Source organism: Oreochromis niloticus, linkage group LG3 (assembly GCF_001858045.2).
Source record: "Oreochromis niloticus isolate F11D_XX linkage group LG3, O_niloticus_UMD_NMBU, whole genome shotgun sequence".
NCBI classification, from domain to species: domain Eukaryota; kingdom Metazoa; phylum Chordata; class Actinopteri; order Cichliformes; family Cichlidae; genus Oreochromis; species Oreochromis niloticus.
The window spans coordinates 74,229,510-74,242,220 of NC_031967.2; positions in this window are offsets into that span (position 1 = coordinate 74,229,510).

Consider the following 12,711-nt stretch of genomic DNA (forward strand, 5'->3'; position numbering starts at 1 on the left):
ATGATTGGAGCAGCAACATGTCTTTGTGGTGTTGCACTTTGTAGGCGGTTCCTGAGCACTTGACTCCAGCCAGGAGACCAGCGGCGTTTATTTCACATCCACCTTAATGTTGTGATTCACTCGCTGATGGTGTTCTGATAACCTTTCTGATGTGTTATTGATCCTGGAAATTCAAATATGTGACATCATTTCAAACTTAACCTTGAAAAGTGACTAATATGGTTCTTTAAATGAATTAAATGATAAACTTGATCCATGTGATCATGGTGACGTATTTCAGCTGCTTTGGAATCAAATGGAGCTTTTGCCACAGTGAATTCAGGGGCAGATCTAGAGAGATCGTCTGAAGGTTCCATTGAAATCAAATGAGGTGGCAAAATCAAAGCCATTTCTTTATACCTATGGTGTCACATCCCGTGATGTGCATTATATATGCTTAAAATACATCAAATTGAGTAAGTATACACATTTTCTTTAGCCCACATAATAAACATTTCAGTTACATAAAACATCTGAATTTATGTACGGTATAGTTCATATAATAAATAAGTATGTAGCCCAATTAATATAAAATTCTGAAAGCATAATTTGTTGATCTGAGGTCCAAAAGCTGGCATTTTTTGACTACTTTTGATTTTACATGTGTATTTCACCTTTAAAAACTATTTTCCTTGTTTTGTATCATTCTTTTCAGCACAACCTCATGTGTCTGAATTTACAGTTATTTTTTCATTGACATACTGTATTAACACAACTGATCTGAAATCACACAAAAACATAAAATCCTAGCAGTTTTACATTTTTATATTTTATTTTATTTTTATATTTTTATATGTTTTATATTTTTTTTACTGTAAAAACCACAAACGTGTTTAGTGAATGATTTTCATAATTTGAAATGCAAATATGCATTTGTACATTTAAAAATGTATGCATAAATTTTGTAAACAATAAAGTTATATACAACTATTTACCAGTGATGGGAATAACGGCGTTACAAGTAACGGCGTTACTAACGGCGTTACTTTTTTCAGTAACGAGTAATCTAACTAATTACTATTCCTATCGTTACAACGCCGTTACAGTTACTAACAAGGTAACGCGGTCCGTTACTATTTTTCAACAAACAGTTGAAGCTGTGTTCAGTTCACGCATCTTATATCAGCTGCAGGAAGTAGCTGTAAGTAATCTGGGCGCTACAGCTTTAAGCAGCTGCGCGCTCCCGCACGGACGGTAATCACGATCACTGTCTAGCACAACACCTGGAGCTAAGGAGGCAAAACAATCGCATGAGTGCTGCTGTTTGACTGAGGAAGAATAAAGTAGTCGTGGTAAGCCGATCACATGACCACTTAAAGACAAAGCAACAAGGTGCTAGTTTATAAATTGTGTCGATAGGCCACGTAAAACCAGAGTCATGATAAACGATATATACGCGGCGTTTTTTCCTCAATAGTTTCGCCACGTTAGCGCTAGCAAGCACTCTCTGTTTATGAGCAAAAAAACAAAACAAAACAGGGGAAGTTTTAGGAGTGACGGCGAGAGAGAGAGAGAGAGAGAAAGAGAGAGGGAGAGAGAGCAGGAAAAGAGAGAGAGAGAGAGAGAGCGAGTTTTGAGATGTGAGATTTGTGACGTTTAGCATGTTTGGAGTGTGTAGTTAATGTGTTGTCTTGTGTAGTTAGTGTGTAGTGTTGTGGATAGTTTTGTGTTGTGTGTCAGAACAATGAGGCGACTGCTGTCTCCAGGTAGAAACAGGAGTGATACACCTGCTGCTGTCAGACCTGCAGGTATCAGGCTGTGATGTTCTCCTTTATAGTGGACAGAAATGATTTTTTTGGAGTGGCACAAATAATTTGTGTGGCATCTTATTGAAGAACAGCTGATTGTTCTGTAAATAGTTTGAAATGGTTATTTAAAAAAAGGGTAAAAGGTAAATGGATGCAAATAACTTTGTTGTTTGCAAAACTTGTGCATAGGATTTTAAAATTGACAATTAATATTTGCATTTGAAGTTATGAAATATGATTCATTAAACATGTTTATGGTTGTTACAGTAAAAATATAACTTTTTCTACTCTGATTTTATGTTTTTTGTCTGATTTTAGATCAATTCTGGTTATACAGTATGACAAAATGAGAACATAACTGTAAATTCAGGCACGTGAGGTTGCGCTAAAAAGAATGATACCAAACAAGGCAAAGCAAATAGTTTTTAAAGGTAAAATGTGGAGAGAAAATCAAGAGTAGTAAAAAAATGGCCAATTATACCCTGGACGCCAGAGGGTTAAACGTTCTTTGTTTTTTTTTTTAAGTAACGCAATAGTTACTTTTCCAAGTAATTAATTACTTTTAGAATATTGTAACTCAGTTACTAACTCAGTTACTTTTTTGAAGAAGTAACTAGTAACTATAATTGAATTACTATTTGAAAGTAACTTGCCCAACACTGCTATTTACCTAAAAATGCACCGACTGCATCTGGCATTTTTTGTACAACCATTTAAAAATACTCAATACACAATAAGATGCCCACAAATTATTTGTTCCAGCGTAAAAAATGCAGCTGTAGCCAAAAGTTTTGAGAATGACACAAATATTGGTTTTCACAAAAAATTTGCTGCTTCAGTTTTAATCATGGTAACATCTACTCCAGAAGGTTATGAAGAGTCATCAGATTAATTGCAAAGTTCATCTTTGCCATGGAAATGAACTTGATCTCAAAACACCCATTTCCACTGCATTTCATTGCCGCCATAAAAGGAGCTGCTGAGATCATTTCAATGATCTTCTCTTTAACACGGATGAAAATGTTGATGAGCACAAGGCTGGAGATCATTGTGTCGTGCTGACTGAGTTAGAACAGCAGACTGGATGTGTTAAAATGAGGGTGATGCTTGAAATCATTGTTCTTCCTGTTAACCATGGTTACCTGCAAACAAACACATGCAGCCACCATTGGGTTGCATAAAAAGGGCTTCACAGGAAAGGATGTTGTTGCTACTAAGATTGCACCTAAATCCACTATTTATCAGATCATCAATAACTTCAAGTAAGGAGGTTCAATAGTTGTGAAGAAGGCTTCAGGGCATCAAAGAAAGTCCAGCAAACACCAGGACCGTCTCTCAGCTGCAGGATCAGAGTGCCACCAGTAGAGGGGTTGCTCAGGAATGGCAGCAGGCAGGTGCGAGTGGATTTGCATGCACAGTGAGGTGAAGACTTTGGGAAGATAGCCTGGTGTCAAGAAAGGCAGCAAAGAAGGCACTTCTCTCCAAAAAACCCCACCAGAGACAGACTGATGTTCTCCCAAAAGTACAGCGAGTGGACTGCTGAGGACTGGAGTAAAGTCATTTTCTGTGATGAATCCCCTTTCTGATTGTTTGTGGCATCTGTAAAAAGGATTGTCCAGAGAAGAAAAGGTGAGTGCTACCATCAGTCCTGTCTCCTGCCAACAGTAAAGCATCCTGAGACCATTTTATGTGTGGGCTCACACAGCCATGAATAAAGAATGGTACCAAAACATCAAAACACAAAGTCACCACTGAATGGTTGATATTTAATGCAGCTGCAGATGTGCACAGACCATTTCCTGCTGGTGTTTATTTTAACTGGATTCTGTCACAGTCTCACAGTGACTCACAGTCATGTCAATTTCCCTTTTAATTTTAGTTTTCCCTTAAGTTTTGCAGTATTTTAATTTTACATTACTTTACTCTCCATTTGCAGTTTTTGAGGTTGAGTTGTATTTATCTATGCTTGATTTGTTTCAAACTAGTCTGAGACTAAGTGGTAGTGTCTTCAAATGCATACTAGATGTCACTAAAACGCAGTTTCCACTTTACCATAAATCTGAAAAAACAGAGTCTGTTTTTTTTTCACTTTAAACTATTGTTCCATTGTCATAACAATGCAGTAATGTAAAATGACTGCTACAGAATACAGACTACAGATACTGAAAGCTGAGTTTGTTCTGAAAAAAGGGGGCGAAAGCATTTACTTATAGTATGATTTCAAAGAAGTCCAGGTGGCCTGTATGATACTTGGTCAATGAAGGGTTAATCTCTGCCATCGTCTGACATGCCTTAAATACACAGACATGCATACACAAGCATTCACTGACCCATCCAGATCAATAAATTCAGGTGTTTCACCCCTTTATGGTCACAAGTATACAATGTCAGCACCTAGCCATGCAGACTGCATCTATAAACATCTGTGAAAGAATGGCTCGTTCTCAGGAGCTCCGTGGTACCGTGACAGGATGCCACATGTGCAACGAGTCTGGCCATGGTCCATTAGGGTCATGGATGAGACAGTGTGGTGTGGACGAACTTGACTGGTCTGCACAGAGTTCTGACCTGATATTATTCCCCATGGATTAACTGGTTTTTACAAAGTCAGCATTATTAAGGTTAATACTCATGAGCAATTATTAATAATGATTATAACTGATCATATTGATTAATACATAGTATGATTTAATGTCTACACCTTCACAGGTTTGTGATTATTTATTAATGACTTCGTTATGAGTGATGAATTTGTTTGTGGAATCGGCTTAGATGAGAAAGTGGATCCGTGATGGAGTGTTAGAGGTGTGTGGATCTCAGTGTCTGCTACAGCAGCTCCTCCTCATCCTTCGTTTCCTTTTTTAAAAAGTCTTCTTATGTCTATTGATGAAGTGCTCTAACTAACTAATCCCCACCGGATCTACCGGATCTGCACCACACCTGCTGGAATCCAGCGCAGGCTCTAATGTTACTGTTGGTTGAACCTGCGGAGTGCATTCTCAGCTGTGATTGGTTCTCATGATTAGAGTAGTTCGGTCAGAGACGGGAGTGTTTCAGGTGTGACCTGCCGTTACTCAAAATGAATAAGTTGCCCTAAGTAAGGTCATTTTTTTAAGGCAACGAGTTTTTTTTTCTTTTTCTTTTCAGTTCTGGGATGTCTCACGTTATTTAACAGCTCTGTGAGACTTCCGCCTCACACTGATACTTGCGGTCAAACCGAAACTAATCTGCTCTCAGAATCACAGCTGGAGGAGGAGCAGGAGTGTGTGGGAGCTGCTCCGTGGGGATTTAACAGGACTTTGTGGTTTTTAAGGAAGGATGAAGATGTTGCTGCTGCTGCTGCTGCTGCTTATTAACGGTAAGAACCTCTCTGAATGATGTTGTACCGCAGACTCTTTAGCGACATACACACATACAGGAAGATATCGATTTAGTGTCTTTACTAGTGAAAGAGTGAAGAGGAACGGTGGTGTCCCCTGCGTCGGGAGCGCGCACTGGGCTGTCTAAATCACGGACAAACAGTATCTCACATTCTTGATTTTGAGTTCACAAACACTTTTTATAATGACTTATTATTCGTGAAATTTTAAAGGGTTTGGGCGCTTTATACAAAGTAAAGTTACAGAAAGATCGAAATAATCACCAGGTCTCGGTTTGCTGAAACAATCCCATCCGATAACACGTGAGTGTCATTGAGTATCATTTTCTGTTGTAATACAAAAGCTGGACGGTAACACTCATCTTTGACTTTTTCATGAAAGTAAACGTCACTTTTTCCACGTCTAGTTGTTAAAACGGAGGAATTTGTGTCGAGGCTGAAGCAGCTCAGCGTCCCACTGTGGGGAAAATCCGTGCGAGGCTGCTCTGCAGCCAGGTGAGCTGGATGGACAGGTTTAAAGATGAAACGGAATGTGACGGGCGTGACTTTTCTTTCAGTGAAATAAATATGTTTTCATTGGAGATATTCTTGGCGAATAATTTATTAGTAGACTAAACGAGGGAAACATTAGAATAACCGACCAGTGTAAAATTAAAAAACACAAAATTATATTCAACGACTTTTTAATTGACAAAAACATTTTAAACAAATGCATCTGAATCCACTGTGGGAAACGGAGACTTCATGGAGGCCCAGTGAGACACTTTATAGCATAGGTGTCAAACTCTGGCCCGCGGGCCAAATTTGGCCCGCAGCCTAATTACATTTGGCCCGCGAAGCCATGCCAAATTACTATTAGAGCTGGCCTACTGGTATTATACAGCTAATATATATATTGTTTAGTATTAAGCTTTGCTTGTTCCATATTCAGTTTTTCAGCAAAATGTGTTTGAGTCCATAAGAAAAGATTCATTCTTATATCTGGCGGAATAAATATATTTCAATAAATATTAACGTTAGCCCGCGACTTTGTTCCAGTTTTGAATTTTGGCCCACTGTGTATTTGAGTTTGACACCCCTGCTTTATAGTGATTTTTTTTTAACTTTAATTTGTCAATTTTCAGTACAGTGTGAACATTAGATTTGAAAACAGCTCATCATTAATGCAGACTGCGTCACAGTAAACAGAAAACCTTCAGGTCCTTCAAAACATTTAACAAACATGCGAGGTCTCTCTCACGCAGCCAGGTCTTTATAGATCAAATGTTTACATTTCTTTAACTTCATTTTCTGTGATAGGCTAACAAAAAAGTAGCACATAATTGTGAAGTGGTATCAAAATGACACATTGTTTTCAGAATTGCAAATAACAAACTGAAAGGTCTTCCGCACATTTATATTCAGCCCCTCTTGCATCGATACTTTGTAGGGCCACCTTTCATTGAAATTACAGCTGAAAGTTTTTTGGGGTATGTCTCTATCAGCTTTGCACATCTAGAGACAAATGTTTGCCATTCTTCGGTGCTAAATAGCTCAAGCTCAGCCAGGTTGGATGAGGAGTGTCTGTGAACAGCAATTTTCAAGTCTTCCCACAGATGCTCAGTGGGATTTAGGTCTGGACTTTGATTGGGCCATTCTAACACATTAATATTCTTTCATCTAAACTATTTCATTGTGTCTCTTGCTGTATGTTTAGGGTAATTGTTTTGCTGGAAGCTGGGTTTGTGGTTGTAGCATAGTTTTGTCCATTTTTGGATGATGGATTGAACAGTGCTTCTTGAGATGTTCAAATCTTGGGATAGATTTTTATGACTTAACCCTGCTTTGAACATATCTACAACTTCATCCTTGTCTGATGAGTTCCTTGGTCTTCATGATGATGTTCATGAATGTTCTCTAACAAACCACTGAGGCATTCACAGAGCAGGTGTATTTGTAATGAGACTAAATTACAAACAGGTGAACTCCATTATTTAATGAGGTAACTTCTGAAGGCAACTGGTTGCACTCAATTTTATTTAGTGGTATCTGAGTACAGGGGGCTGAATAGAAATGCACACCACACTTTTGAGATTTTTATTTGCTTAAAATTTTGAAAACCATGTATTGTTTTTGTACTTCTTAACAATTATGTGCTACTTTGTGTTGGTCTATTACAGAAAGTCTTAATAAAAAAGATTTAAGTTCGTGGTTGTAAGGTGGCAAAATGTGTAAAAGTTTAAGTGGTATGAATACTTTTTCAAGTATTGGATTGTCTCACTATAAACCGGTCTCTCTGCTTGCTGCGCGTGAATGTGGACTGAGTTAAACCCACAGCATGCAGTTTATTTGTTTTTATGTTTGTGTCCTCAGTTTCCCAGCATGCCCTGGCTGTGGTGGTGGAGGTAAATAAGGGGGAAGAGTCTGTCCTGCTGCCCTGTAAGTTCTCAGGTTTAATACCTGAGGATGACCCCATAGCGATGTGGACTCACGGTGATCTTCATCCCAAATCTGTCCACCTACGACGAAAAGGAGGAGATGATCTCAGAGAACAAAACCAGCATTACAGCAACCGCACATCGATGAGTCCTGATGCTCTGTACACTGGAAACTTCAGCCTCACTCTGAGAAAACCACAACTGACAGACAGTGGAAACTACACCTGCTCCATCGGTGATGGAAGAGAAGAACGGAGACTGAAAGAAATACAACTGCAGGTCAAAGGTCAGCAACAAACCCAAATACCTGCTGTACTTATAGATCAAAAGTCAGTGCTATGGAGAAAGGTCAGAGGTCAAATAGTCCCTAAACTGTTCTAACACATCTTACAGCTGTAGTGCTGAGGGAAACGTCTAAGAATGTGTTGTTGTTTTTTTAATCATCTGGACAGAGGAAAAAGGGCAAGGAGACTCTGTGGTGGAATCAGGATTCACAGGAAAGTATTTAAAGAAAGATGTTAGCAAAGTCACAATGAGTCTGTCAGGGAGAGGAAGAAGTAGACAGGAGTCATGGGAGGCCAGAAGTACAGCAGAGAGAGGTTGTATGTGAAGGTGAACACTGAGGGAGATGAAAATGACCCATATTGATTGGGTAGGTGGAGAGAACGAGTTGGAAAGTGTGGTTAAAGTTTTTGTTGAGCGTTTCTTCTTCACTCACCTATTTTTACACTGCTCTGACACAACTCTAAAAGTTGTTGCTTTCAGTAAGTCACTGCGTCCCCCGTCCTTCCATTGGGGCGTATCTACTTTCCACTATAAACATGCCCCTTTCACTCAACTGCAGAGTGTCACCAAAAGATGGCGCTTTCTTCACAAAAACCTTGACTTGAGCAGTTAATTTTCTCAGTATATTGTAGGCCTTACAATATAATTCTCACCAAGGTCACAGTTCTGATTTGGTGCTGTATAAATAAAACTGAATTGAATTTCACAGTCTTTGGTAGCTCAGGAAACCTGCTCATGTTGGTCACTTTATTTCACATTGTAATCTGTAAAGCTGCTATGTTGGTCATTTTAAACCACCTCAAAATCACTTTAAATCTCAACTGTAAATTGTAAATTTTAGACTGCTACTAACTCCTCTACCTCAAAGTGTATACTTACTCCCCTTACCTCAGTCTCAAGTGTATATATATTTATTCTTCTTATTCTTCCTATATTTATTGTTGTTGTTTTGCACTGTACGGAACTGGAGCCTCGTCTCTCTATATACTGAACTGTACATAGCAGAGATGACAATAAAGTTGACTTTGACTTCATTGTAAGCTCTTCAACCATTAAAACATAAAATCTTACAGTTAAGTTTTGAAAATGTAAAATAAATGGATAAAACTACACTCAGTTTGACCATTCAGACTGAAAATCAGCAAAACTATATGCAGTAAACAGTTCTTATTTCATACATTTCAATCTAATATATTAAATATATACAAATTAAAAGAAAATGAAATGCAGAGAAATAATATTCTTTCACACAAGCTTCCTCAAAAATTTCAAACCACACATGGAAGTTATTTCTGAGATTGGTAGAACTGAATTTTTCACTTATTCTATTGTTTGCTTGATTGTTAGTTCATCCGACCTCTGTATGAATTATGAGCATGTCCTTCATTTTTCTGTTAGGTCGCAACATAAAATTCTGAGTTATTCTTTAGATTTATTTAGACTTAGGCTAATAATAAGACATAATTTCACTACATTTTGCAAAAGAGAGGCAAGAATTTCACCTAGTTTTTTTTAATACCAGTTAAATGAACATAGTCTGGAATGCATACTTTTATGGGATTTTAACACTAATGTAAAAATCTAAAATCTAAAAATCTGTTGTGATTAATTTTCAATGGCATTCAGTAACAAACTTTCACAGACAGGCAGAGATGTGGATTGCTGCTTGTCCATGGAAGGCTCTTCGGTCAATATGCAAATATCTCTAAACTGAGAAAAGCAAAAATCCCCTGAACTTTGTCATAAAGTTCAGGAAAATGATTTCTTTTTATAACAGTGTTCTGTAAATACTTTCTGTCCATTATCCCTGGAATACCTCATTGTAAGATGATGAAAGATGTACCCTTAGGCCCCCTCCTCGATTCAGAGATGGTCTTTCCCTTTTCACATAAATGGCCTCCTTGACTCCGCGCTCAAACCAGTGTTCCTCCCTGTCCAGGATGTGAACATCCTCATCCTTGAAAGAGTGTCCACTGGCCTGTAGGTGTAAATAGACTCAGACTTTTTATCTGATTTAGTTCTCAGCTCAGATAAAATAATTATTGTGGGTGATTTTAACATCCATGTAGATGCTAAAAATGACAGCCTCAACATGGCATTTAATCTGTTATTAGACTCAATTGGTTTCTCTCAAAATGTAAAAGAACCCACCCACCACTTTAATCACACTCTAGATCTTGTTTTAACATATGGCATAGAAACTGAACATTTAACAGTGTTTCCTGAAAACCCTCTGCTGTCTGATCATTTCCTGATAACATTCACATTTATAATAATTGATTACACAGCAGTGGAGAGTAGACTTTATCAAAGTAGATGTCTTTCTGAAAGTGCTGTAACTAAGTTTAAGAATATAATCCACCCACTGTTATCATCTTCAATGCCCTGTACCAACATAGAGCAGAGCAGCTATCTGAACGCTACTCCAACAGAGGTCGATTATCTTGTTAATAATTTTACTTCCTCACTACGTACGACTCTGGATACTGTAGCTCCTGTGAAAACTAAGGCCTCAAATCAGAAGTACCTGACTCCGTGGTATAATTCTCAAACATGTAGCCTAAAGCAGATAACTCGTAAACTGGAGAGGAAATGGCGTGTCACAAATTTAGAGGATCATCATTTAGCCTGGAGAAATAGTTTGCTGCTTTATAAGAAAGCCCTCCGCAAAGCCAGAACATCTTACTATTCGTCACTGATTGAAGAAAATAAGAACAACCCCAGGTTTCTCTTCAGCACTGTAGCCAGGCTGACAAAAAGTCAGAGCTCTACTGAGCCAACAATCCCTTTAACGTTAACTAGTAATGACTTCATGAACTTCTTCACAAATAACATTTTTATCATTAGAGAAAAAATTACCAATAATCATCCCACAGATGTAACATTATCTACAGCTACTTTTAGTACCATCAATGTTAAGTTAGACTCTTTTTCTCCAATTGATCTTTCTGAGTTAACTTCAATAATTAATTCCTCCAAACCATCAACGTGTCTTTTAGACCCCATTCCTACAAAACTGTTCAAAGAAGTCCTGCCATTAATTAATGCTTCAATCTTAAACATGATCAACCTATTTATCAACCGAGATATGAACCCCAAAGTTGCTCTCTGATGCATCCATCAGATCGAATATCTGTGAATGGTTCATTTGTCATGTTTCAGCTGTGTGCTGGCAGTGATTGGACCCAAATGCAAACTCACTGAGACATGAGGAGTAAACTCAGAAGCACTGCTTTATTGCAGGAGAACAGGGAAAACAAAGAACTAAACCAAACTGGGAAATGAGGAACTGAACCGCAAGGAAACACAGGGAAACGCAGCCATGAGGGACAACGCAACACGGAACAGAGGGAGATTCCGACATAAATATACAGAAGGTAATGAGTGAGGTGGGAGCACAGCTGAGGATAATTACGCATAACAAGACAGGAAGGATACGGGACTGAAAATACTGACCCAAGACGCAGACCTTAAACGTAACACAGGAAGAAAACAGAGATGCAGAGAGGAGGAGGAGAGAACACGGAGAGGGTACAGACATAACGACCATAATACAAAATGAAAAAACACAAGAAACTGAAACCGCTCGGTCACAAGACCCAGGACCGTGACATCGTTACGCACTTAAAAAACAAAAGAAAAAAAAAACACACAGAAGATGGTGATTGTGTGAATAGGTGAATGTGGCATGCTGTATACAGCGCTCTGAGTACACAGTGAGAGTAGAAAAGCGCTATCTAAGAGTCAGTCTATTTACCTTTTGCTCCCAAGATCATCGGAATTGCTGCATCAGTAAGGCCTCCTGCACCGTGCTTGACCCCTCACACCCCTCACATGGAGTTTTCGTCCTTTTCCCATCCAGTAGAAGCTATCACAGCATTGGAGAAAGATCCTCCAGACTACGAAATAGTTTTTTCCCACAAGCCATCAGACTCCTCAAAGATTTACTCAAAAAGCATCTCTAGACCCAGCAGTCTCAGACAGTGGACTCATCTCATTTATGCATAAAATTGCAACAATTCTTACTTATGTTCTGTTGTGAATAATATATGAATACTGCATAATAATTGTGATTTTTTTTTTTTTTTTTTTTTTAGAATCTTCTTTTGTCAGATTTTCTTCTTCTTTTTTTGCATTCTAACTACAGATTTTGATTATTTGACCCCCAAACTATTTATGAGTTCTCAGTAATTGATAACCACAGCAGTGTTTCATAGAGTACACTTTAGCTGCCCTTCAAAACAAAAAGAGCCAGAGACTATAACTATATGGTTATGTGATGAGAGGATAGAGTCAGAGGTCAAAGGTTGTTCTTTGTGTTTCTCCACAGAATGGTTTCCATCCTGGGCCATAGCTCTCCTGGTTCTCCTGGTTCTCGTTCTTGTGGTTTCTGGCGGTCTTTCATTTTATTTCCGGAAGTACTTCACTTCAGGTGAGTCTCTCCTAATGCACTACCCATAATGCTGATTGTTAGTGTTAACATGTTAATTCATACAACAGCAATGTTCAATAAACTTCTTACACATGGAAATATGAAGGATTTTTTTATATTAGTTGTTAGTTGTTCATTTATAAGAATCTTTTGTAAAATATCGGAAGCCATTTGGTGTGAGACATCTTTATCAAATTTGATCTTTAAATCCATCAGCCAATGTTTTTAATTAGTGAATGTTTCTGTAAAAGAACCATTAGAGGCAATATTGTTAGGGATGAAGGTACAACATGCATCACCAAACATCACACCCACCCTCCTTTTGTGCCATTCTTTTTGCCATATCATGAGACTTTTTGCATCCATTTGCTCTCATACAAATTTAAGTCCGCTCCTTAGTGTAATCAGCAA